This window comes from Salmo salar, chromosome ssa15 (genome assembly GCF_905237065.1).
Source record: "Salmo salar chromosome ssa15, Ssal_v3.1, whole genome shotgun sequence".
Lineage (NCBI taxonomy): Eukaryota > Metazoa > Chordata > Actinopteri > Salmoniformes > Salmonidae > Salmo > Salmo salar.
Window position 1 is genome coordinate 108,438,467 of NC_059456.1, and position 26,643 is coordinate 108,465,109.

A 26,643-nucleotide genomic window follows, 5' to 3' on the forward strand; every position below is an offset into this window, starting at 1 on the left:
CTAGCTAACAGCAGACCCCTTACCAACCAGTCCACTAGCTAACAGCAGACCCCTTACCAACCAGTCCACTAGCTAACAGCAGACCCCTTACCAACCAGTCCACTAGCTAACAGCAGACCCCTTACCAACCAGTCCACTAGCTAACAGCAGACCCCTTACCAACCAGTCCACTAGCTAACAGCAGACCCCTTACCAACCAGTCCACTAGCTAACAGCAGACCCCTTACCAACCAGTCCACTAGCTAACAGCAGACCCCTTACCAACCAGTCCACTAGCTAACAGCAGACCCCTTACCAACCAGTCCACTAGCTAACAGCAGACCCCTTACCAACCAGTCCACTAGCTAACAGCAGACCCCTTACCAACCAGTCCACTAGCTAACAGCAGACCCCTTACCAACCAGTCCACTAGCTAACAGCAGACCCCTTACCAACCAGTCCACTAGCTAACAGCAGACCCCTTACCAACCAGTCCACTAGCTAACAGCAGACCCCTTACCAACCAGTCCACTAGCTAACAGCAGACCCCTTACCAACCAGTCCACTAGCTAACAGCAGACCCCTTACCAACCAGTCCACTAGCTAACAGCAGACCCCTTACCAACCAGTCCACTAGCTAACAGCAGACCCCTTACCAACCAGTCCACTAGCTAACAGCAGACCCCTTACCAACCAGTCCACTAGCTAACAGCAGACCCCTTACCAACCAGTCCACTAGCTAACAGCAGACCCCTTACCAACCAGTCCACTAGCTAACAGCAGACCCCTTACCAACCAGTCCACTAGCTAACAGCAGACCCCTTACCAACCAGTCCACTAGCTAACAGCAGACCCCTTACCAACCAGTCCACTAGCTAACAGCAGACCCCTTACCAACCAGTCCACTAGCTAACAGCAGACCCCTTACCAACCAGTCCACTAGCTAACAGCAGACCCCTTACCAACCAGTCCACTAGCTAACAGCAGACCCCTTACCAACCAGTCCACTAGCTAACAGCAGACCCCTTACCAACCAGTCCACTAGCTAACAGCAGACCCCTTACCAACCAGTCCACTAGCTAACAGCAGACCCCTTACCAACCAGTCCACTAGCTAACAGCAGACCCCTTACCAACCAGTCCACTAGCTAACAGCAGACCCCTTACCAACCAGTCCACTAGCTAACAGCAGACCCCTTACCAACCAGTCCACTAGCTAACAGCAGACCCCTTACCAACCAGTCCACTAGCTAACAGCAGACCCCTTACCAACCAGTCCACTAGCTAACAGCAGACCCCTTACCAACCAGTCCACTAGCTAACAGCAGACCCCTTACCAACCAGTCCACTAGCTAACAGCAGACCCCTTACCAACCAGTCCACTAGCTAACAGCAGACCCCTTACCAACCAGTCCACTAGCTAACAGCAGACCCCTTACCAACCAGTCCACTAGCTAACAGCAGACCCCTTACCAACCAGTCCACTAGCTAACAGCAGACCCCTTACCAACCAGTCCACTAGCTAACAGCAGACCCCTTACCAACCAGTCCACTAGCTAACAGCAGACCCCTTACCAACCAGTCCACTAGCTAACAGCAGACCCCTTACCAACCAGTCCACTAGCTAACAGCAGACCCCTTACCAACCAGTCCACTAGCTAACAGCAGACCCCTTACCAACCAGTCCACTAGCTAACAGCAGACCCCTTACCAACCAGTCCACTAGCTAACAGCAGACCCCTTACCAACCAGTCCACTAGCTAACAGCAGACCCCTTACCAACCAGTCCACTAGCTAACAGCAGACCCCTTACCAACCAGTCCACTAGCTAACAGCAGACCCCTTACCAACCAGTCCACTAGCTAACAGCAGACCCCTTACCAACCAGTCCACTGGCTAACAGCAGACCCCTTACCAACCAGTCCACTAGCTAACAGCAGACCCCTTACCAACCAGTCCACTAGCTAACAGCAGACCCCTTACCAACCAGTCCACTAGCTAACAGCAGACCCCTTACCAACCAGTCCACTAGCTAACAGCAGACCCCTTACCAACCAGTCCACTGGCTAACAGCAGACCCCTTACCAACCAGTCACTAGCTAACAGCAGACCCCTTACCAACCAGTCCACTAGCTAACAGCAGACCCCTTACCAACCAGTCCACTAGCTAACAGCAGACCCCTTACCAACCAGTCCACTAGCTAACAGCAGACCCCTTACCAACCAGTCCACTAGCTAACAGCAGACCCCTTACCAACCAGTCCACTAGCTAACAGCAGACCCCTTACCAACCAGTCCACTAGCTAACAGCAGACCCCTTACCAACCAGTCACTAGCTAACAGCAGACCCCTTACCAACCAGTCCACTAGCTAACAGCAGACCCCTTACCAACCAGTCCACTAGCTAACAGCAGACCCCTTACCAACCAGTCCACTAGCTAACAGCAGACCCCTTACCAACCAGTCCACTAGCTAACAGCCGACCCCTTACCAACCAGTCCACTAGCTAACAGCAGACCCCTTACCAACCAGTCCACTAGCTAACAGCAGACCCCTTACCAACCAGTCCACTAGCTAACAGCAGACCCCTTACCAACCAGTCACTAGCTAACAGCAGACCCCTTACCAACCAGTCACTAGCTAACAGCAGACCCCTTACCAACCAGTCCACTAGCTAACAGCAGACCCCTTACCAACCAGTCCACTAGCTAACAGCAGACCCCTTACCAACCAGTCCACTAGCTAACAGCAGACCCCTTACCAACCAGTACACTAGCTAACAGCAGACCCCTTACCAACCAGTCACTAGCTAACAGCAGACCCCTTACCAACCAGTCCACTAGCTAACAGCAGACCCCTTACCAACCAGTCCACTAGCTAACAGCAGACCCCTTACCAACCAGTCCACTAGCTAACAGCAGACCCCTTACCAACCAGTCCACTAGCTAACATCAGACCCCTTACCAACCAGTCACTAGCTAACAGCAGACCCCTTATCAACCAGTCCACTAGCTAACAGCAGACCCCTTACCAACCAGTCACTAGCTAACAGCAGACCCCTTACAAACCAGTCCACTAGCTAACAGCAGACCCCTTACCAACCAGTCCACTAGCTAACAGCAGACCCCTTACCAACCAGTCCACTAGCTAACAGCAGACCCCTTACCAACCAGTCACTAGCTAACAGCAGACCCCTTACCAACCAGTCACTAGCTAACAGCAGACCCCTTACCAACCTGTCCACTAGCTAACAGCAGACCCCTTACCACCCAGTCACTAGCTAACAGCAGACCCCTTACCAACCAGTCCACTAGCTAACAGCATACCCCTTACCAACCAGTAACTAGCTAATAGCAGACCCCTTACCAACCAGTCCACTAGCTAACAGCAGACTCCTTACCAACCAGTCACTAGCTAACAGCAGACCCCTTACCAACCAGTCCACTTGCTAACAGCAGACCCCTTACCAACCAGTAACTAGCTAACAGCAGACCCCTTACCAACCAGTCCCTAGCTAACAGCAGACCCCTTACCAACCAGTCCACTAGCTAACAGCAGACCCCTTACCAACCAGTCACTAGCTAACAGCAGACCCCTTACCAACCAGTCCACTAGCTAACAGCAGGCCCCTTACCAACCAGTCCACTAGCTAACAGCAGACCCCTTACCAACCAGTCCACTAGCTATCAGCAGACCCCTTACCAACCAGTCCACTAGCTAACAGCAGACCCCTTACCAACCAGTCTACTAGCTAACAGCAGACCCCTTACCAAACACACCACTAGCTAACAGCAGACCCCTTACCAACCAGTCCACTAGCTAACAACAGACCCCTTACCAACCAGTCCACTAGCTAACAGCAGACCCCTTACCAACCAGTCCACTAGCTAACAGCAGACCCCTTACCAACCAGTAATTAGCTAACAGCAGACCCCTTACCAACCAGTCCACTAGCTAACAGCAGACCCCTTACCAACCAGTCCACTAGCTAACAGCAGACCCCTTACCAACCAGTCCACTAGCTAACAGCAGACCCCTTACCAACCAGTCCACTAGCTAACAGCAGACCCCTTACCAACCAGTCCACTAGCTAACAGCAGACCCCTTACCAACCAGTCCACTAGCTAACAGCAGACCCCTTACCAACCAGTCCACTAGCTAACAGCAGACCCCTTACCAACCAGTCCACTAGCTAACAGCAGACCCCTTACCAACCAGTCCACTAGCTAACATTAGACCCCTTACCAACCAGTCACTACCACTGTCATTGAAATATGAGAGTTCGTGTCAACTCTTGACCTCTTTCCAGAAGCTGGGTGTTTCCAACCAATTTGAGGAGGGTTAATTTCTTCTACAGCCCTGTCTGCTTTCACACTGTAAAACTGAAAGTAAAGGAATTCCCTGACAAAGAGGAGAAGAAGACTGAGACATGATCCCTCCTTTCTCTCTCTGGCGGAGGAGTGTTGAATGCCAAGGGCTTACAGCGACACCACTCAGGTCACAGAGTCAGGGAGAGAAATGTCTCGATTCCTTCCTTTCTGTGGGTGTAATTGTTACTGTTCATTTTGTATTGTTTATTTCCCTTTTTATTTATTATCTATTTCACTTGCTTTGGCAACGTTAACATATGTTTCCCCCATGCCGATAAAACCCTTTGAATTGAGAGTGAGAGAGAGCGAGAAAGAGAGGGGGGAAAGACAGAGAGAGAGAGAGCCCATGATATCCCCTCACTCTACACAGAGGCCAGCCACACCCTGTATTCAACCTGCAACTTTACAGCTTCCTATATCACAACACAGAGCCTCTCTGACATTCTCTCTCCCCCTGCCCCGTCTCTGTCTCTGTCTGTCTGTCTGTCTGTCTGTCTGTCTGTCTGTCTGTCTGTCTGTCTGTCTGTCTGTCTGTCTGTCTGTCTGTCTGTCTGTCTGTCTGTCTGTCTGTCTGTCTGTCTGTCTGTCTGTCTCTCTCTCTCTCTCTCTCTCTCTCTCTCTCTCTCTCTGTCTCTCTCTCCCCCTGCCCCCCGCCTCCTCTCTCTCTCTGTCTCTCTCTGTCTCTCTCTCCCCCCTGCCCCCCGCCTCCTCTCTCTCTGTCTCTCTCTCTCTCTCTCTCTCTCTCTCTCTCTCTCTCTGTCTCTCTCTCCCCCTGCCCCCCACCTCCTCTCTCTCTGTCTCTCTCTCTCTCTCTCTCTCTCTCTGTCTCTCTCTCCCCCTGCCCCCCGCCTCCTCTCTCTCTCTCTCTCTCTCTCTCTATCCCCCTGTCCCCCCGCCTCCTCTCTCTCTCTCTCTCTCTCTCTCTCTTTCTGTCTCTCTCTCCCCCCTGCCCCCCGCCTCCTCTCTCTCTGTCTCTCTCTCTCTCTCTCTCTCTCTCTCTCTCTCTCTGTCTCTCTCTCCCCCTGCCCCCCACCTCCTCTCTCTCTGTCTCTCTCTCTCTATCCCCCTGCCCTCTTTCTCTGTCTGTCTCTCTCAATTTAATTCAATTCAATTCAATTCAATTTGCTTTATTGGCGTGAAGTAACAATGTTCATATTGCCAAAGCTTACTTTGGATATTTGCAATATTAAGATAATAAGAATCTAACGGGACAACAGTAACAACAATAACCAAGGGTCAAAATAACCATACATTCAACAATAACAATAATCATACAGTAGAGGACATGTGCAGGTTTATTGGTCTGTCAGACACTGTCCCTCAACTTATGTCAGGCAGCAATGTAGAGCGCTGCCAACACACAGCTCTCTGCGTCCTCCCCCAACAGGACGGGTAGCCTATCCTCATCAGAGAGGTCTTTCAAACCTTGAATAAGGGTTTCAAATTTGGGGAAATGACATTCTCTAATTGTATTATATTTTTGAAATTTTGTCAGGAAATGCAGCTCCGTCTCAGGTTCTGCTGTGGTGCAGTGGTTGCACAGCCTTTCCTCTACAGGGAGCCAGGTTTTCCTGTGTCTACCCTTCTCAATGGCAAGGCTGTGCTCACTGAGCCTGTACTTTGTCAAGGTTTTTCTAAGGTTTTGATCAGTAATCATGGTCAAATAGTTTGCCACGGTGTACTGTCGATTTAGGGACAGATAGCACTGCATTTTGCTTTGTGTTTGTGCTTGTGTTTCCCAATAAATAATGTAGTTTTGTTTTGACTGTGTTGTAATTTGTTTCATTCTGATTGATTGGATGTTCTGGTCCTGAGGCTTCAGTGTGTTAGTAGAACAGGTTTGTGAACTCAGCCCCAGGACCAGCTGGATGAGGGTCCTGAGGCTTCAGTGTGTTAGTAGAACAGGTTTGTGAACTCAGCCCCAGGACCAGCTGGATGAGGGTCCTGAGGCTTCAGTGTGTTAGTAGAACAGGTTTGTGAACTCAGCCCCAGGACCAGCTGGATGAGGGGACTCTTTTCTTTACTCAGCTCTTGGCATTGCAGGGCTTGGTAATGATATGAGAGGGGTCACTGTATTTTAGATGTTTCCAAAACTTAATTGCTCTTTTTTGTGTTTTTATTATTAGTGGATATTGGCCTAATTCTGCCCTGCATGCATTGTTTGTAGTTTTCCTCTGGACATGTAGGAGAATCTTACAGAACTCTGCATGAAGAGTTTCAATGGGGTGTTTGTCCCATTTGGTGAAATCTTGTTTTGCAAGTGGACCCCACACCTCGCTGCCATAAAGTGCAATTGGTTTAATAGGTATTTCAATTTGAATTAGTTTATTAATGGTGTAGAATGCCCTGCGTGCTTTCTCTCTCAGTTCATTCACTGCCTCATTAAGGTGTCCAGTTGAGCTTATTTTTAAACCTCAGTAATTGTAGTGTGTACAGTACTATATATATTTAAACCTCAGTAATTGTAGTGTGTACAGTACTCTATATATATAAACCCCAGTAATTGTAGTGTGTACAGTACTCTATATATTTAAACCTCAGTAATTGTAGTGTGTACAGTACTCTATATATTTAAACCTCAGTAATTGTAGTGTGTACAGTACTCTATATATTTAAACCTCAGTAATTGTAGTGTGTACAGTACTCTATATATTTTGTACCAGTTGAGAACTTTGGTCTAATTCCCTGATATCTGGATCTTCTCTGGAAAATCATTATTTTAGTCTTTTTGGGGTTTACTGCCTGGGCCCAGGTCTGGCAGTACTGCTCTAGCAGGTCCAGGCTCTGCTGTAGGCCATGTGCTGTGGGGGTTTACTGCCTGGGCCCAGGTCTGGCAGTACTGCTCTAGCAGGTCCAGGCTCTGCTGCCACTCTAACCTGGTGGTCCCAGCGCGCACGACCCACGTGGAGTTCCAGGTCTCCGGCAGCCTCTGGAACTGCCGGTCTGCGGCCAACAAGGCAGAGTTCATCTCAGCCTATGCTACCCTCCAGTCCCTAGACTTCCTGGCGCTGACGGAAACATGGATTACCACAGATAACATTGCTACTCCTACTGCTCTCTCTTCGTCTGCCCACGTGTTCTCGCATACCCCTAGAGCATCGAGCCAGCGGGGTGGTGGCACTGGAATCCTCATCTCTCCCAAGTGGACATTCTCTCTTTCTCCCTGACCCATCTGTCCATCTCCTCATTTGAATTCCATGCTGTCACAGTTACCAGCCCTTTCAAGCTTAACATCCTTATCATTTATCGCCCTCCAGGTTCCCTTGGAGAGTTCATCAATGAGCTTGACGCCTTGATAAGTTCCTTTCCTGAGGATGGCTCACCTCTCACAGTTCTGGGTGACTTTAACCTCCCCACGTCTACCATTGACTCATTCCTCTCTGCCTCCTTCTTTCCACTCCTCTCCTCTTTTGACCTCACCCTCTCACCTTCCCCCCCTACTCACAAGGCAGGCAATACGCTTGACCTCATCTTTACTAGATGCTGTTCTTCCACTAATCTCATTGCAACTCCCCTCCAAGTCTCCGACCACTACCTTGTATCCTTTTCCCTCTTGCTCTCATCCAACACTTCTCACTCTGCCCCTACTCGGATGGTATTGCGCCGTCCCAACCTTCGCTCTCTCTCTCCCGCTACTCTCTCCTCTTCCATCCTATCATCTCTTCCCTCTGCTCAAACCTTCTCCAACCTATCTCCTGATTCTGCCTCCTCAACCCTCCTCTCCTCCCTCTCTGCATCCTTTGATTTTCTCTGTCCCCTATCCTCCAGGCCGGCTCGGTCCTCCCCTCCTGCTCCGTGGCTCGACGACTCACTGCGAGCTCACAGAACAGGGCTCCGGGCAGCCGAGCGGAAATGGAGGAAAACTCGCCTCCCTGCGGACCTGGCATCCTTTCACTCCCTCCTCTCTACATTTTCCTCTTCTGTCTCTGCTGCTAAAGCCACTTTCTACCACTCTAAATTCCAAGCATCTGCCTCTAACCCTAGGAAGCTCTTTGCTACCTTCTCCTCCCTCCTGAATCCTCCTCCCCCTCCCCCCCTGCGGATGACTTCGTCAACCATTTTGAAAAGAAGGTTAACGACATCCGATTCTCGTTTGCTAAGTCAAACGACACCGCTGGTCCTGCTCACACTGCCCTACCCTGTGCTTTGACCTCTTTCTCCCCTCTATCTCCAGATGAAATCTTGCGTCTTGTGACGGCCGGCGGCCCAACAACCTGCCCACTTGACCCTATCCCCTCCTCTCTTCTCCAGACCATTTCCGGAGACCTTCTCCCCTACCTCACCTCGCTCATCAACTCATCCTTGACCGCTGGCTACGTCCCTTCCATCTTCAAGAGAGCGAGAGTTGCACCCCTTCTGAAAAAACCTACACTCGATCCCTCTGATGTCAACAACTACAGACCAGTATCCCTTCTTTCTTTTCTCTCCAAAACTCTTGAACGTGCCGTCCTTGGCCAGCTCTCTTGCTATCTCTCTCAGAATGACCTTCTTGATCCTAATCAGTCAGGTTTCAAGACTGGGCATTCAACTGAGACTGCTCTTCTCTGTGTCACGGAGGCTCTCCGCACTGCTAAAGCTAACTCTCTCTCCTCTGCTCTCATCCTTCTAGACCTATCTGCTGCCTTTGATACTGTGAACCATCAGATCCTCCTCTCCACCCTCTCCGAGCTGGGCATCTCCGGCGCGGCCCACGCTTGGATTGCGTCCTACCTGACAGGTCGCTCCTACCAGGTGGCGTGGCGAGAATCTGTCTCCGCACCACGTGCTCGCACCACTGGTGTTCCCCAGGGCTCTGTTCTAGGCCCTCTCCTATTCTCGCTATACACCAAGTCTCTTGGCTCTGTCATATCCTCACATGGTCTCTCCTATCATTGCTATGCAGACGACACACAATTAATCTTCTCCTTTCCCCCTTCTGACAACCAGGTGGCGAATCGCATCTCTGCATGTCTGGCAGACATATCAGTGTGGATGACGGATCACCACCTCAAGCTGAACCTCGGCAAGACGGAGCTGCTCTTCCTCCCGGGGAAGGACTGCCCGTTCCATGATCTCGCCATCACGGTTGACAACTCCCTTGTGTCCTCCTCCCAGAGTGCTAAGAACCTTGGAGTGACCCTGGACAACACCCTGTCGTTCTCCACTAACATCAAGGCGGTGACCCGATCCTGTAGGTTCATGCTCTACAACATTCGCAGAGTACAACCCTGCCTCACACAGGAAGCGGCGCAGGTCCTAATCCAGGCACTTGTCATCTCCCGCCTGGATTACTGCAACTCGCTGTTGGCTGGGCTCCCTGCCTGTGCCATTAAACCCCTACAACTCATCCAGAATGCCGCAGCCCGTCTGGTGTTCAACCTTCCCAAGTTCTCTCACATCACCCCGCTCCTCCGCTCTCTCCACTGGCTTCCAGTTGAAGCTCGTATCCGCTACAAGACCATGGTGCTTGCCTACGGAGCTGTGAGGGGAACGGCACCTCCGTACCTTCAGGCTCTGATCAGGCCCTACACCCAAACAAGGGCACTGCGTTCATCCACCTCTGGCCTGCTCGCCTCCCTACCTCTGAGGAAGCACAGTTCCCGCTCAGCCCAGTCAAAACTGTTCGCTGCTCTGGCACCCCAATGGTGGAACAAGCTCCCTCACGACGCCAGGACAGCGGAGTCAATCACCACCTTCCGGAGACACCTGAAACCCCACCTCTTCAAGGAATACCTGGGATAGGATAAAGTTATCCTTCTAACCCCCCCCCCCCCTCCCCCCCCCTTAAAAGATTTAGATGCACTATTGTAAGTGGTTGTTCCACTGGATATTGTAAGTCGCTCTGGATAAGAGCGTCTGCTAAATGACTTAAATGTAAAAATGTAATGTAAATGCTGTAGACCATGTGCTGTGGGGGTTTACTGCCAGGGCCCAGGTCTGGCAGTACTGCTCTAGCAGGTCCAGGCTCTGCTGTAGGCCATGTGCTGTGGGGGTTTACTGCCCGGGCCCAGGTCTGGCAGTACTGCTCTAGCAGGTCCAGGCTCTGCTGTAGGCCATGTGCTGTGGGGGTTTACTGCCAGGGCCCAGGTCTGGCAGTACTGCTCTAGCAGGTCCAGGCTCTGCTGTAGGCCATGTGCTGTGGGGGTTTACTGCCCGGGCCCAGGTCTGGCAGTACTGCTCTAGCAGGTCCAGGCTCTGCTGTAGGCCAGGTGCTGTGGGTGACAGCAGGCATAGGTCATCTGAGAAGAGTAGGCATTTAACCTCTGAATTGTGGAGACTAACACCAGGGGCTGAGGATTTTTCTAGAATAGTGGCCAATTTGTTGATGTAATAAAAAAAGAAGAACTGTCTCTCTCTCTCTCTCTCTCTCTCTCTCTCTCTCTCTCTCTCTCTCTCTCTCTCTCTCTTGTCTCTCTGTCTCTCTCTCTTTCCCTGGCCTCTTTCTCTCTCTTTCCCTGGCCTCTTTCTCTCTCTGCCCCCTCTCTCTTTCTCTCTCTGCCCCAGAAACCTACACCAGATTCATCTGTGTTGCAGCAGCAGTGTTTCCCCCCCCCCCCCCCAGAAAAGGGGCCTCATTTATAAATGTTGAGTATGTACAGTGAGGGGGAAAAAGTATTTGATCCCCTGCTGATTTTGTACGTTTGCCCACTGACAAAGAAATGATCCGTTAATGGTAGGTTTATTTGAACAGTGAGAGACAGAATAACAACAACAAAAATCCAGAAAAACGCATGTCAAAAATATTATAAATTGATTAGCATTTTAATGAGGGAAATAAGTATTTGACCCCATGTTTTTAACCTATTGTAAGGTTTAAAACAAACATGATAACGTTCTACTTATTGGAAGGCATTGTTTGCATTTTATTCTAACATAACAATGTTACTCTATATATATATATATATATTAACCATTTCTGTTGGATATTCACTTACTGCTTCACACTCATTAAATGTCGATTATATTGAGATGAATATGTAATTTCGACGAAATTATTAAATACATCGGCCAATCCAGAAGGGGATTGAGAGAAACTTTGGAGGGAATCGAGAGTTTAAAAAGGCGAGAGTTTCTTTCTGGGGTCAACAGTTATTTTAACTGGGCTACTAGCACTGCCTATCAGTCCACTGTCATTGGAGGGCTCTGTCCGTGAGTCACCTGACACACTGCCTATCAGTCCACTGTCATTGGAGGGCTCTGTCCGTGAGTCACCTGACACACTGCCTATCAGTCCACTGTCATTGGAGGGCTCTGTCCGTGAGTCACCTGACACACTGCCTATCAGTCCACTGTCATTGGAGGGCTCTGTCCGTGAGTCACCTGACACACTGCCTATCAGTCCACTGTCATTGGAGGGCTGTTCCTGGCAGCTGAGACAGAATAGACTGGGTGGCAGTGTCAGAACCCCACTCCTCCTGGGGTAGTGGTTGAATTTGCCTGCCTACTCATTGGTTTAATATCTCATCGTTTCAGATATCAACAACAAACAAAAAAACTCCATCTCGGGGTACAATAAATTGTAGCATTAAATTTAGTTTACCTAGCAAGTTACACGGTTGGGTGGGTGGATACAGAAAATCATGTTCAACATTCATTGGTCCTATGGTTATGGGTTTTGTTTCAAAAATGTATTACCAGGGTTTGGAGGAAATCCCATAAGCATTTATAGTTTTATTGGTTAGGGGGTAGGTCAAGTCCCGTACCTTCACCAAAAGTGGATGTAGATTCCTAAGTCACCGACATAGGAATTTGTTTCCCTTGTATTTTTAATGTTTGGGTCAGATTGGTCTATTTTTGATCTGTGGGTATTGCTGTATTAAATGTGTCGTCTCTCCGCTGAGGGGAGTGTAAGGGGCTGCGTACTGGCGGCAGAGAAGTCAGGCGCAGGAGAGCAAAAACTGATTTAGTACGGCGCAGTTGAATAAACAAAACCACCGTAAACAGAACAATGATTCAATGGGTAAACAAAACCCGTCACACACCAGCGTAACGTGCACAAGCACTACAATAAACATTTCCCGGACGAGGACATGGGGGGAAGGGGGGGGGGACGGGGGACGACAGAGGGTTAAATACACAACATGTAATGATGGAATTGAAACCAGGTGTGTGTGTGGAAAAAAAAGACAAAACAAATGGAAAATGAAAAGTGGATCGATGATGGCTAGATGACCGGCGACGCCGACCGCAAGACACCGCCCGAACAAGGAGAGGACCCGACTTGGGCAGAAGTTGTGACAGGTCGTCCCTATTGTAGGTGGTTAATTTCATTTCATTCTTGCCGAAGACTCTGATTAACATGCCAATTATATTTTTTTTGTTGGAAGCTGTTTTAAAAGCATTGATAAAGTGTAAATCTTTGTCTGACCATTTATTTCCCAGACCATTTAGACATCTTTATCAAATTATTTACAAAAAAAAAGGACCACTCTGAACATTTCTCAGAATACTTTTTTACACTACTTACGCATGTCTGCGTGTGGGTGTGCAAGTTGTATCTACATATTTTTTTACTGTTTTCTCCGTTTTTTGGTTGTTGTTGTTACTTTATCAAATCTTTAGTAACCCATTATGCATCTACCGACTGGCTATGCTGTCCTTATAGTACAGTCAAACTCTGAATACTTTAATATCTACTTTAAAATACAGTCAAACTCCGAATACTTTCTACCTACTTTAAAATACAGTCAAACTCCGAATACTTTTCCACCTACTTTAAAATACAGTCAAACGCCTAATACTTTTCATGTAGGCTATCACGTGATTATGTGGGCTTTACTTCGGGATCGGTGTCCCTTCCATGGGACGGTTGAGCTAACGTAGGCTAATGTGATTAGCATGAGGTTGTAAGTAACAAGAACATTTCCCAGGACATAGACATATCTGATATTGGCAGAAAGCTTAAATTCTTGTTAATCTAACTGCACTGTCCAATTTACAGTAGCTATTACAGTGAAAGAGTACCATGCTATTGTTTGAGGAGAGTGCACAATTATGAACATGAAAAGTTATTAATAAACAAATTAGGCACATTTGGGCAGTCTTGATACAACATTTTGGATCAGTCTAAAACTTTGCACATACACTGCTGCCATCTAGTGGCCAAAATCTAAATTGCGCCTGATCTGGAATAATACATTATGGCCTTTCTCATGCATTTCAAAGATGATGGTACAAAAAAATACAAAATAACTGTTGGTTTATTCTTTGTATTATCTTTTACCAGATCTACAGTTTTATATTCTCCTACATTCCTTTCACATTTCCACAAACTTCAAAGGGTTTCCTTTCAAATGGTACCAAGAATACGCATATCCTTGCTTCAGGGCCTGAGCTACAGGCAGTTAGATTTGAGTATGTTATTTTAGGCGAAAATTGAAAAAAAGGGGCTGATCCTTTTTTTAAAGAAATATATTTTAGATTTGAGATTCTTCAAAGTAGCCACCCTTTGCCTTGATGACGCAGGCCTCCTTATTGAATTTCAAAGCAAACAGCTGGAGGCAGGGCTTTCTCCATTAGAGCTTCATTTTTATGGAATGATCCACCTATCCATGTGAGAGACGCAGACTGGGTCTCGACCTTTAAGTCTTTACTGAAGACTCATCTCTTCAGTAGGGCCTATGATTGAGTGTAGTCTGGCCCAGGGCTGAGAAGGTAAAAGGAAAGGCACTGGAGCGACGAACCGCCCTTGCTGTCTCTGCCTGGCCAGCTCTCTCCACTGGGATTCTCTGCCTCTGATCCCATTACAGGGGCTGAGTCACTGGCTTACTAGTGCTCTTCCATGCCGTCCCTAGGAGGAGTGCGTCACTTGAGTGAGTTGAGTCACTGACGTGATCTTCCTGTCTGGGTTGGCGCCCCCCCCCTTGGGTTGTGCCGTGGCAGAGATCTTTGTGGGCTATACTCGGCCTTGTCTCAGGATGGTAAGTTGGTGGTTGAAGGTATCCCTCTAGTGGTGTGGTGGCTGTGGATTGGCAATGTGGGTGGGGTTATATCCTGCCTGGTTGGCCCTGTCCGGGGGTTTCATCGGATGGGGCCACAGTGTCTCCCGACCCCCCGTCTCAGTCTCCAGTATCTATCCTGCAATAGTTTGTGTTGGGGGGCTAGGGTCAGTCTGTTATATCTGGTGTATTTCTCTTGTCTTATCTGGTGTCCAGTGTGAATTTAAATATGCTCCCTCTAATTCTCTCCCTCCCCTCCCAGAGGACCTGAGCCCTGGGACCATGCCTCAGGACTACCTGGCCTGATGACTCCTTGCTGTCCCCAGTCCACCTGGTCGTGCTGCTGCTCCAGTTTCAACTGTTCTGCCTGCGGCTATGGAACCCTGACCTGTTCACCGGATGTGCTACCTTGTCCCAGACCTGCTGTTTTCGACTCTCTCTCTCTCTCTCTCTCTCTACCGCACCTGCTGTCTCGAACTCTGAATGCTCAGCTATGAAAAGCCAACTGACATTTACTCCTGAGGTGCTGACCTGTTGCACACTCTGTTGCACCCTCTACAACAACTGTGATTATTATTATTTGACCATGCTGGTCATCTATGAACATTTGAACATCTTGGCAATGTTCTGTTATAATCTCCACCCAGCACAGCCAGAAGAGGACTGGCCACCCCTCAGAGCCTGGCTCCTCTCTAGGTTTCTTCCTAGGTTCCTGCCTTTCTAGGGAGTTTTTCCTAGCCACTGTGCTTCTACATCTGCATTGCTAGCTGTTTGGGGTTTTAGGCTGGGTTTCTGTACAGCACTTTGTGACATCGGCTGATGTAAAAAGGGCTTCATAAATACATTTGATTGATTGATTGATGCCAGCTTTGCACACGCTTGGCATTCTCTCAACCAGCTTCACCTTGAATGCTTTTCCAACAGTCTTGAAGGAGTTCCCACATATGCTTAGGACTTGTTGGCTGCTTTTCCTTCACTCTGCGGTCCAACTAATACCAAACCATTTCAATTTGGTTGAGGTTGGGTGATTGTGGAGGCCAGGTTATCTGATGCAGCACTCCATCACTCACCTTATTGGTCAAATAGCCCTTACAAAGCCTGGAGGTGTTTTGGGTCATTGTCCTGCTGAAAAACAAATGATAGTCCCACTAAGCCCAAACCAGATGGGATGGCGTATCGCTGCAGAATACTGTGGTAGCCATGCTGGTTAAGTGTGCCTTGAATTTCCCCACACCATCACACCTCCTCCTCCATGCTTCATGGTGGGAAAAACACATGCGGAAATCATCCGTTCACCTACTCTGCGTCTCACAAAAACATGGCAGTTGGAACCAAAAATCTAAAATTTGGAGTCATCAGACCAAAGGACAGATTTCCACCGGTCTAATGTCCATTGATCGTTTTTCTTGGCCCAAGCAAGTCTCTTCTTCTTATTGGTGTCCTTTAGTAGTGGTTTCTTTGCAGCAATTCAACCATGAAGGCCTGATTCACGCAGTCTCCTCTGAACAGTTCATGTTGAGATATGTCTTTTACTTGAACTCTGTGAAGCATTTATTTGGGCTGCAATTTCTGAGGCTGGTAAATCTAATGAACTTATCCTGTGCAGCAGAGGTAACTCTGGGTCTTCCATTCCTGTGGTGGTCCTCATGAGAGCTAGTTTCATCATAGCGCTTGATGGTTTGAAGAAACTTTAAAAGTTCTTGAAATTTTCCGGAATGACTGACCTTCATGTCTTAAAGTAATGATGGACTGTCGTTTCTCTTTGCTTATTTGAGCTGTTCTTGCCATTATATGAACTTAGTATTTTACCAAATAGGGCTACATTCTGTATACCAGCTCTACCTCATCACAACACAATTGATTGGCTCAAATGCATTAAGAAGGAAAGAAATTCCACAAATGAACTTTTAACAAGGCACACCTGTTAATTGAAATGCATTCCAGGTGACTACCTCATGAAGCTGGTTGAGAGAATGCCAAATGTTTGAAGTATCTCAAATATTAAATATATTTTCTTTTGTTTAACACTTTTTTTTTACTAAATTATTAAATATATGTCATTTAATGTTTTTGATTTCTTCACTATTATTCTACAATGTAGAAAATAGTAAGAAAAACAAATAAAAACCCTTGAATGAGTAGGTGTGTCCAGACTTTTGACTGGTACTGCACATAGTGGGAGGTGTTCATACAGTCACATTGTTAAACAACAGTTCCAGAACAAGCAACAAGCAACAGTTCCAGAACAAGCAACAAGCAACAGTTCCAGAACAAGCAACAAGCAACAGTTCCAGAACAAGCAACAAACAACAGTTCCAGAACAAGCAACAAACAACAGTAGACATGTGGACAATGTTTCAGTAGACACACCAGGCAATGTTTCAGTAGAAACACCAGACAATGTTTCAGTAGACATACTAGACAATGTTTCGGTAGAAACACCAGACAATGTTTCAGTAAACACACCAGACACTGTTTCAGTAGAAACACCAGAAAATGTTTCAGTAGACATACTAGACAATGTTTGAGGTAGAAAATCCAGACAATGTTTCAGTAGAAACACCAGACAAAGTTTGAGTAGAAACACCAGGCTATGTTTCAGTAGACATACTAATCAATGTTTCAGTAGACACATCAGACAATGTTTCAGTAGAAACACCAGACAATGTTTCAGTAGACACACCAGACAATGTTTCAGTAGACATACTAGACAATATTTCAGTAGACATACTAGACAATGTTTCAGTATACACACCAGAATGTTTCAGTATACACACCAGACAATGTTTCAGAAGACACTAGACAATGTTTCAGTAGACAAACTAGACAATTTTTCAGTAGAAACACCAGACAATGTTTCAGTAGAAACACCAGACAATATTTCAGTAGACATACTAGACAATGTTTCAGTAGACATACTAGACAATGTTTCAGTAGACATACTAATCAATGTTTCAGTAGACATACTAATCAATGTTTCAGTAGAAACACCAGACAATGTTTCAGTAGAAACACTAGACAATGTTTCAGTAGACAAACTAGACAATGTTTCAGTAGAAACACCAGACAATGTTTCAGTAGAAACACCAGACAATGTTTCAGTAGAAACACCAGACAATGTTTCAGTAGAAACACTAGACAATGTTTCAGTAAAAACACCAGACAATGTTTCAGTAGAAACACCAGACAATGTTTCAGTAGACATACTAGACAATGTTTCAGTAGAAACACCAGACAATGTTTCAGTAGACAAACTAGACAATGTTTCAGTAGACACACTAATCAATGTTTCAGTATACAAACTAGACAATGTTTCAGTAGAAACACCAGACAATGCTTCAGTAGAAACACCAGGCTATGTTTCAGTAGACATACTAGACAATGTTTCAGTGGACATACTAGACAATGTTTCAGTAGACACACCAGACAATGTTTCAGTAGACATGCTAGACAATGTTTCAGAAGACACTACACAATGTTTCAGTAGACAAACTAGACAATGTTTCAGTAGAAACATACTAGACAATGTTTCAGTAGACATACTAGACAATGTTTCAGTAGACATACTAAACAATGTTTCAGTAGAAACACCAGACAATGTTTCAGTAGACACACCAGACAATGTTTCAGTAGACATTTTATTTTTTTATTTTTTTTATTTCACCTTTATTTAGCCAGGTAGTTCAGTTGAGAACAAGTTCTCATTTACAACTGCGACCTGGCCAAGATAAAGCAAAGCAGTGCAACACAAACAACACAGAGTTACACATGGGATAAACACACATACAGTCAGTAACACAACAGAAAAGTATGTATACAGTGTGTGCAAATGAGGTAAGATAAGGGAGGTAAGGCAATAAAAAGCCCATAGTGGTGAAATAATTAGCAATTAAACACTGGAGTGATAGATGTGCAGAGATGAATGTGCAAGTAGAGATAATGGGGTGCAAAGGAGCAAAAAAATAAATACCAGAATGGGGATGAGGTAGTTGGATGGGCTATTTACAGACTGGCTGTACAGGTGCAATGATCGGTAAGCTGCTCTGACAACTGATGCTTAAAGTTAGTGAGGGAGATATAAGTCTCCAGCTTCAGTGAATTTTGCAATTCGTTCCAGTCATTGGCAGCAGAGAACTGGAAGGAAAGGCGGCCAAAGGAGGAATTGGCTTTGGGGGTGACTAGTGAAACATACCTGCTTAAGAACGTGCTACGGGTGGGTGCTGCTATGGTGACCTGAGTGAGCTGAGATAAGGTGGGGCTTTACCTAGCAAAGACTTGTAGATGACCTGGAGCCAGTGGGTTTGGCGATGAATATGAAGCGAGGGCCAGCCAATGAGAGCATACAGGTTGCAGTGAGGGGTAGTATATGGGGCTTTGGTGACAAAACGGATGGCCCTGTGATAGACTGCATCCAATTTGCTGAGTAGAATGTTGGAGGCTGTTTTGTAAATGACATCGCCAAAGTCAAGGATCGGTAGGATAGTCAGTTTTACGAGGGTATGTTTGGCAGCATGAGTGAAGGATGCTTTGTTGTGAAATAGGAAGCCGATTCTAGATTTCATTTTGGATTGGAGATGCTTAATGTGAGTCTGGACGGAGAGTTTACAGTCTAACCAGACACCTAGGTATTTGTAGTTGTCCACATAGTCTAAGTCAGAACTGTCCAGAGTAGTGATGCTGGACGGGCGGACAGGTGCGGGCAGCGATCGGTTGAAGAGCATGCATTTAGTTTAACTTGCATTTAAGAGCAGTTGGAGGCCACGGAAGGAGAGTTGTATGGCATTGACGCTTGTCTGGAGGTTTGTTAAGACAGTGTCCAAAGAAGGGCCAGAAGTATACAGAATGGTGTTGTCTGCGTAGAGGTGGATCAGAGAATCACCAGCAGCAAGAGCGACATCATTGATATATATATATATAAATACAGAGAAAAGAGTCGGCCCGAGAATTGAACACTGTGGCACCCCCATAGAGACTGCCAGAGGTCCAGACAACAGGCCCTCCGATTTGACACACTGAACTCTATCAGAGAAGTTGTTGGTGAACCAGGCGAGGCAGTCATTTGAGAAACCAAGGCTGTTGAGTCTGCCGATAAGAATGCGGTGATTGACAGAGTCGAAAGCCTTGACCAGGTCGATGAATACGGCTGCACAGTTTTGTCTTTTATCAATGGCGGTTATGATATCGTTTAGGACCTTGAGCGTGGCTGAGGTGCACCCATGACCAGCTCGGAAACCAGATTGCATAGCGGAGAAGGTACGGTGGGATTCGAAATGGACGGTGATCTGTTAGTTAATACACCAGACAATGTTTCAGTAGACATACTACCGGTTAGTCGAGGTAATTGAGGTAATATGTACATATAAGTAGTGTTAAAGTGACTATGCATGGATAAAAACCAGAGAGTAGCAGCAGTGTAAAAAGAGGGGGGGGGACAAGGCAAATAGTCTGGGTAGCCCTTTGATTAGCTGTTCAGGAGTCTTATGGCTTGGGGGTAGAAGCTGTTTAGAAGCCTCTTGGACCTAGACTTGGCGCTTCAGTACCACTTGTCGTGCGGTAGCAGAGAGAACAGTCTATGACTAGGGTGGCTGGAGTCTTTGACAATTTTTAGGGCCTTCCTCTGACACCGCCTGGTATACAGGTCCTGGATGGCAGGAAGCTTGGCCTCAGTGATTTACTGGGCCGTACGCACTAGCCTCTATAGTGCCTCTTGGTCGGAGGCCGAGCAGTTGCCAAACCAGGCAGGATGCTCTCGATGGTGTCGCTGTAGAACTTTTTGAGGATCTGGGGACCCATGCCAAATCTTTTCAGTCTCCTTGGGGATTAGGTTTTGTCGTTCCCTCTTCACGACTGTCTTGGTGTGTTTGGACCATGTTAGTTTGTTGTTGATGTGGACACCAAGGAACTTGAAACTCTCAACCTGCTCCACTACAGCCCCGTCGATGAGAATGGGGGCGTGCTCGGTCCTCCTTTTCCTGTAGTCCACAATCATCTTTTTTGTCTTGATCACGTTGAGGGAGAGGTTGTTATCCTGGCACCACACGGCCAGGTCTCTGACCTCCTCCCTATAGGCTGTCTCATCGTTGTCGGTGATCAGACCTACCACTGTAGTGGCGTCACCATACTTAATGATGGTGTTGGAGTTATGTCTGGCCGTGCAGTCATGAGTGAACAGGGAGTACAGGAGGGGACTGAGCACGCACCCCTGAGTGGCCCCCATGTTGAGGATCAGCGTGGCAGATGTGTTGTTACCTACCCTTACCACCAGGGGGGGGGGGCCCGTCAGGAAGTCCAGGATCCAGTTGCAGAGGGAGGTGTTTAGTCCCAGGGTCCTTAGCTTAGTGATGAGCTTTGAAGGTACTATGGTGTTGAACGCTGAGCTGTAGTCAATGAATAGCATTCTCACATAGGTGTTCCTTTTGTCCAGGTGTGAAAGGGCAGTGTGGAGTGCAATAGAGATTGCATCATCTGAGGATCTGTTTGGGCGGTATGCAAATTGGAGTGGGTCTATGGTTTCTGGGATGATGGTGTCGATGTGAGCCATGACCAAACTTACTAGACAATGTTTCAAAATTTGCGGCCAGTGCAACATATTTCGTTTTGGGAAAAGTTTACGCCAAACATTATTGAATTCAAATGATCTGTTTACAGGTCTACAACAATTTACTTTCATAAAATGTTTAGGCTTAATTCCATTACTACCAAAGTATACAGCAAATTATACGTCATTACTGTCACTATAAAAGGTGAGTGATGGGCGTTATTCAGGCTGAGTCATAATGCACGCACAGTTTTACATCAGCTCTGATTTACTGACAGGAAACACGCGTATATTTATGGCGTTTGCAACGTCTACAAATCTCAATATTATTGTACACTGGTATAGACTGGTATAAATGAGGCCCCTGGTCTCTCTGCAGTTAGAATGATCTCACTGTGCTCTGTAGACTGGTATAAATGAGGCCCCGGGCCTCTCTGTAGTTAGAATGATCTCACTGTGCTCTGTAGACTGGTATAAATGAGGCCCCGGGCCTCTCTGTAGTTAGAATGACCTCACTGTGCTCTGTAGACTGGTATAAATGAGGCCCCGGGCCTCTCTGTAGTTAGAATGACCTCCCTGTGCTCTGTAGACTGGTATAAATGAGGCCCCGGGCCTCTCTGTAGTTAGAATGACCTCCCTGTGCTCTGTAGACTGGTATAAATGAGGCCCCGGGCCTCTCTGTAGTTAGAATGACCCCGTAACTGTGTAGGATAATGTATGTGTTATTTTCTGATTACCTTTTCGGATCGATCACTAACTACGCTCTATGTAATCCCAGCTGAAATCATGCAAATTACTTCAGTAAATGTGAAACTCCAGATCACGGTCCTTCCTTATTATTTTATGAATGGGAAATTAGAGTTTTACATTTACTAAAGTAACATGTTACACGTTGACTTGTCTTACAGTAACGCCGTTGTATCTCTGACGTGAGACAGTGAGTGAGACAGTGAGTGAGACAGTGAGTGAGACAGTGAGTGAGTGAGTGAGTGAGTGAGTGAGTGAGTGAGTGAGTGAGTGAGTGAGTGAGTGAGTGAGTGAGTGAGTGAGTGAGTGAGTGAGTGAGTGAGTGAGTGAGTGAGTGAGTGAGTGAGTGAGTGAGTGAGTGAGTGAGTGAGTGAGTGAGTGAGTGAGTGAGTGAGGACAAGGGAAGAGTGAATGAGAGGGGGTGACTGCAGGTTTTAATCTTAGTGAGAAGAATGTAGGAGAGATGTTTTTGTCTTAGTGAGAAGAATGTAGGAGAGATGTTTTTATCTTAGTGAGAAGAATTTAGGAGAGATGTTTTTATCTTAGTGAGAAGAATGTAGGAGAGATGTTTTTATCTTAGTGAGAAGAATGTAGGAGAGATGTTTTTATCTTAGTGAGAAGAATTTAGGAGAGATGTTTTTATCTTAGTGAGAAGAATTTAGGAGAGATGTTTTTATCTTAGTGAGAAGAATGTAGGAGAGATGTTTTTATCTTAGTGAGAAGAATGTAGGAGAGATGTTTTTATCTTAGTGAGAAGAATGTAGGAGAGATGTTTTTGTCTTAGTGAGCGTAGGAGATTTTCATCCTTCCCCTCTAATCAGGGACTGATTCTGACCATTAACTAATCAATGAACTGCCAGGTAAAGAAAACAAACAAACCTCTGTCTCTACAGGGGCATTGAATAGATCTGAGGAACAGTGGAGCTCTCCAGGTGGGCGGGGAGAGAGAGAGAGAGAAGGGTAGGCACTAGGACCTACAGGCAGCCTAATGGGAAGGGTGGGACAAGCTTTGAGACTCCTTTAACTTTCAGAACAATTCTTTCCCAAAGAGAGTGGGAGACAGACCAACACACACAGTGGATGGATCAAAGGCTGCGTCTAAGGCTTTAAAAGAGGACGCCAGATTAGGAGTTTGGGATAATTCTGACAGGGAGCAGAGGAGAGCGATAGGTGGACTATATTTCCCCCTTTCACCGGGATCTGTCTCTCACTGGGGGGAGGAGAGAGGAAGAGAGGGACTGACGGACAGAGGAACAGAGGGAGAGCATAGACGGAGGTAAGAGCACATGCAAAGTTTTCAGTGCTGTTCACTCACGGTCGGTGTGTGTCTGTGTCTGTGTGTGTGTGTGTGTGTGTGTGTGTGTGTGTGTGCGTACATGTTTAACTATACTTGTGGGGACCTGAAGCACCCTCAAGAATAGCAAAGTAAGACAAATTTGACAAACTGGGGACATTTTGTTGGTCTCCACAAGGCAAACAATAGGATTTTGAGTGTTCCCCCACTAGGTTAGTTAAACACAACTGTGTGTGTGTGTGTGTGTGTGTGTGTGTGTGTGTGTGTGTGTGTGTGTGTGTGTGTGTGTGTGTGCGTGCGTGCGTGCGTGCGTGCGTACCTGTCATTAAGTGAAAGTAGATCCTCATTTGTAGCAAACCGCTAAGTTGGAAAGGATGTCCCACTGACAGTGCATGGTACAGAAACTACATGATCACTAGCATAGCAGTGACTGGTAACTAACCTGAGTGTTTTCCCAGCTCGCCTGTCTGTCTATAGAACAGAGTTTCAGACAGACAGGTTTTTGAGGTAAATGGTTGTACGAAGATGTTTAAATGTGGTCTCTATGGTGTGATCCTGGTCTCTATGGTGTGATCCTGGTCTCTATGGTGTGATCCTGGTCTCTATGGTGTGATCCTGGTCTCTGTGGTGTGATCCTGGTCTCTGTGGTGTGATCCTGGTCTCTGTGGTGTGATCCTGGTTCTATGGTGTGATCCTGATCTCTATGGTGTGATCCTGGTCTCTATGGTGTGATCCTGGTCTCTATGGTGTGATCCTGGTCTCTATGGTGTGATCCTGGTCTCTGTGGTGTGATCCTGGTCTCTGTGGTGTGATCCTGGTCTCTATGGTGTGATCCTGGTCTCTATGGTGTGATCCTGGTCTCTATGGTGTGATCCTGATCTCTATGGTGTGATCCTGGTCTCTATGGTGTGATCCTGGTCTCTATGCTGTGATCCTGGTCTCTATGGTGTGATCCTGGTCTCTGTGGTGTGATCCTGGTTCTATGGTGTGATCCTGATCTCTGTGGTGTGATCCTGGTCTCTATGGTGTGATCCTGGTCTCTATGCTGTGATCCTGGTCTCTATGGTGTGATCCTGGTCTCTATGGTGTGATCCTGGTCTCTGTGGTGTGATCCTGGTCTCTATGGTGTGATCCTGGTCTCTATGGTGTGATCCTGGTCTCTATGGTGTGGTCCTGGTCTCTATGGTGTGATCCTGGTCTCTATGGTGTGATCCTGGTCTCTATGGTGTGATCCTGGTCTCTATGGTGTGATCCTGGTCTCTATGCTGTGATCCTGGTCTCTATGGTGTGATCCTGGTCTCTATGGTGTGATCCTGGTCTCTATGGTGTGATCCTGGTCTCTATGGTGTGATCCTGGTCTCTATGGTGTGGTCCTGGTCTCTATGGTGTGATCCTGGTCTCTATGGTGTGATCCTGGTCTCTATGGTGTGATCCTGGTCTCTATGGTGTGGTCATGGTCTCTATGGTGTGGTCCTGGTCTCTATGGTGTGATCCTGGTCTCTATGGTGTGATCCTGGTCTCTGTGGTGTGGTCCTGGTCTCTATGGTGTGATCCTGGTCTCTATGCTGTGATCCTGGTCTCTATGGTGTGATCCTGGTCTCTATGGTGTGATCCTGGTCTCTGTGGTGTGATCCTGATCTCTATGGTGTGATCCTGTGTTAGTTGTATTGATCCTGGTCTCTATGGTGTGATCCTGGTCTCTATGGTGTGGTCCTGGTCTCTATGGTGTGATCCTGGTCTCTATGGTGTGATCCTGGTCTCTATGGTGTGATCCTGGTCTCTATGGTGTGATCCTGGTCTCTATGGTGTGATCCTGGTCTCTATGGTGTGATCCTGTGTTAGTTGTATTGATCCTGGTCTCTATGGTGTGGTCCTGGTCTCTATGGTGTGATCCTGGTCTCTATGCTGTGATCCTGGTCTCTATGGTGTGATTCTGGTCTCTATGCTGTGATCCTGTGTTAGTTGTATTGATCCTGTTTTAGTTGTATTGATCCTGGTCTCTAGGATGTGATCCTGTGGCACCCAAATTGAACATTGTTAGTCGTGACCCAATATTCGCCTCCGAATTTTGGGGGGACAAAATGCAATCTGGGAAATGTTTCGGACGCTATATTGGGCAGTATGTTGGAATTGTTGGAATTGTATGACGAGGGAACAACACTCCCACATTTCTCGTTGTCAAGGGAACAAAATTCCCACCTTTTTCATTGTCAAAAATGCAATTTCACTGGTTAATTTTTTCTTTACATTTTTTTAACCCCAAAATGTTGTCATATCCAATTGGTAGTTACAGTCTTGTCCCATCGCTGCAACTCCCGTACAGATTCAGGAGAGGCGAAGGTCGAGAGCCATGAGTCCTCCGAAACACATCCCAACCAAGCCGCACTGCTTCTTGACACAATGCCCCGCTTAACCCCGAATCCAGCCGCACCAATGTGTCGGTTAAAACACCATACACCTGGCGACCTGGTCAGCGTGCACTGCACCCGGCCCGCCACAGGAGTCGCTAGTGCGCGATGGGACAAGGACATCCCTGCCGGCCAAACCCTCCCCTAACCCAGACGACGCTGGGCCAAACCCTCCCCCTAACCCAGACGACGCTGGGCCAAACCCTCCCCCTAATCCGGACGACACTGGGCGAAACCCTACCCCTAATCCGGGCGACACTGGGCCAAACCCTCCCCCTAACCCGGACGACTCTGGGCCAAACCCTCCCCCTAATCCGGACGACACTGGGCCAAACCCTCCCCCTAATCCGGACGACGCTGGGCCAAACCCTCCCCCTAATCCGGACGACGCTGGGCCAAACCCTCCCCCTAATCCGGACGACGCTGGGCCAAACCCTCCCCCTAATCCGGACGACGCTGGGCCAAACCCTCCCCCTAATCCGGACGACGCTGGGCCAAACCCTCCCCTAACCCGGACGATGCTGGGCCAATTGTGTGTCAACTCATGGGTCTCCCAGTCGCAGCCGGCTGCAACACAGCCGGTATCGAACCAGGATCTTTAGTAACGCTGCGCCTCTCGGGATGCCCCAATAAACTCACTGGTTTGAGACCACTAAATCAACCAGCTCTACCTGTATATTAAAAATACTCTGATTGAAGAAAACTTGTTCAGAGATAAAATAATTAAAATATGTAGGTTCATTATAATTTCTATACACTTTCTACCTGGTTTTAGTTGTTTAAAATCAGACTGGATAAATGTTTTCATTTTATTTTTTAACAACAATTATTTCGATTTATTTTGGGGGGGGATGCCCGCTACCCATTCAAAACCTTCCGCAACCCACCAGTTGAGAATCACTGAGTTAAACAGTCCTACCAGTTAGAGAGGTGGGAGAGAGAAAGGACGAAGGGAGACGGAGGGAGAAGAGAGAGATGGGAAAGACGGAAAGGACAAAAAGAGATGAAGGGAGAAGAAAGAGGTGGGAGAGGGAAAGGACGAAAGGAGATGAAGGGAGAAGAAAGAGGTGGGAGAGGGAAAGGACGAAAGGAGATGAAGGGAGAAGAAAGAGGTGGGAGAGGGAAAGGACGAAAGGAGATGAAGGGAGAAGAAAGAGGTGGGAGAGGGAAAGGACGAAAGGAGATGAAGGGAGAAGAAAGAGGTGGGAGAGGGAAAGGACGAAAGGAGATGAAGGGAGAAGAAAGAGGTGGGAGAGGGAAAGGACGAAAGGAGATGAAGGGAGAAGAAAGAGGTGGGAGAGGGGGAGGACGAAAGGAGATGAAGGGAGAAGAAAGAGGTGGGAGAGGGAAAGGACGAAAGGAGATGAAGGGAGAAGAAAGAGGTGGGAGAG

The 26,643-nt window shown here is 47.3% G+C and overlaps 1 protein-coding gene across 1 annotated transcript in view; it reads left to right on the top strand.

The window, feature by feature from the left end:
• Positions 1 to 22,610: 22,610 nt before the first annotated feature.
• ngfa (nerve growth factor a (beta polypeptide)) overlaps positions 22,611 to 26,643 on the top strand; it is a 43,584-nt gene continuing 39,551 nt past the window's right edge. The window contains exon 1 of the mRNA XM_045696567.1: positions 22,611 to 22,826. The gene's annotated coding sequence lies outside the window, so the exon portion shown is untranslated. The remainder of the gene's footprint in view (positions 22,827 to 26,643) is intronic.